This window comes from Lissotriton vulgaris, unplaced genomic scaffold (assembly GCF_964263255.1).
Source record: "Lissotriton vulgaris unplaced genomic scaffold, aLisVul1.2 SCAFFOLD_12290, whole genome shotgun sequence".
Lineage (NCBI taxonomy): Eukaryota > Metazoa > Chordata > Amphibia > Caudata > Salamandridae > Lissotriton > Lissotriton vulgaris.
In genome coordinates, this window is record NW_028249403.1 from 16,832 (window position 1) to 18,402 (window position 1,571).

General features: G+C 44.9%; 1 pseudogene; it reads right to left on the bottom strand.

Moving 5' to 3' along the window:
* Positions 1–551: 551 nt before the first annotated feature.
* On the bottom strand, positions 552–1,221 carry LOC147663576 (transmembrane emp24 domain-containing protein 9 pseudogene; annotated as a pseudogene).
* Positions 1,222–1,571: the final 350 nt, after the last annotated feature.

Consider the following 1,571-nt stretch of genomic DNA (forward strand, 5'->3'; position numbering starts at 1 on the left):
TTGATTAAGACCTTTCTCCATCAAACATACTGCCCATAAATGAATAATGAGAGTTTTGTGTTAAAAAAACGGCATGTGAGCATCTGTAGATATACTCTCTCCAAAGAAGTTTCATTGTTTTATTGAACAATTTATTTGTATATTTTGTTTGTGGTGAGTAAAAGCAGGGTTGGAGCGAGCAAACATCGTTGCTTTACTCCGACACAACCGTCTCCTGACCATTCCTTTTTAGTTTATTCATATTTGCAAGGTTGTTCCTCAGTACAGCATTATTACAAGAGAGAGTAAGACGACCTCCAGCCCATGTTTGCCAGATTCCCCCATAATCTCTCTCTTGACACCATGTTGAAGGCAGAAGTGAAATCTAAGAATGGCACATACAGCAACGTTTTTGCTCTACTGCATTTGTATCCTATGTGGAAAAACACAAGGACCTGCTGTAAAGTGGAAAACCCCTGTATGAATTCAGCTTGGAATGCTGGTTTCGTCTCCAGAGTCTGGTAATCTCTTGAATGGCACTGGTTGAAATACTGTCCTCTCATGGCCAGACTCAGCCCACACACAAAATAGTGGTACAGACTACTCAAGCTTCTTGGCCTCAAAAAAGCCCTTCAGATGCCTCATCTGCCAGATTCCTATCACAACAAGGATGAGGGTCTGCGCAATGGACCACCAGAGCACACGTTGGTTGGTGCTCTCGCTAGTCAGTCGGAACCATTCCTCCCACCACCGCTGGTAGTTCTGCTCTTTTTGGACTGGCTCCACTTGTTTTATCAGTTGCCGTACTCGGAGCTGTAACTCACTCAGCTAGTCCTTGGCTGCAATCTTGGCATAGTCATTGGCATGCTCTCCCACTTGTATATCCAGGTGAACTTGCAGCATACCACTTGCAAACAGGGCAAACTTGGTGGAGTTGGAATGCAGGCAGATCTGGTGCTCCCCTCGAGTGTGAGAGGTGATGGTGAAACTGCCTTCTGAGCCATATTGCCCGGATAGGATAACCTTGTCATCCGGGTCCTTGACTTCCACAAACATGCCCAGACCTGGGGTGGCAGGCAAGTACTCCTCCCACTGCTTGTCATACAACTGTGTGCGGTGATTCCTTATAACCATGGTCTCGTCCGGGATCTCCTCGATGAAACATTTTTGCTCGGTCTCCCCTGTGTGGTACAGCCCCGAACTCAGGGTGACGTCCGCAAGAAGCACCAGCTTGGAATCCATGCATAGTGCTCTGAGCTGCCATACAGCCTTCTAGAGTGGTTGAGACTAGTTAGGAGTATATTTTGCACTTCATATCTATAAGGATAGTTGGTCTATATGATTTTAGACAATTATTAGGGCCATTGCTGTATAAGGGATATTGTTGCTATTTAGCCTTGATGGAGGGCAGGCTTTTTGAACTGAAGTCTTGGTGAATACTGCTGCCAGAATTAAAACCCACCATTCTGGTTGGTGTTTTAAAATCTAAGCTGTTCGTATATTTGGGCCCTGAGCTTTCCCTTTGGTGATTTCCTGGATAACCTTCTTTCTATTCTCTTTAAATCATATTGTAATCTCAATTAGTGTCCTTC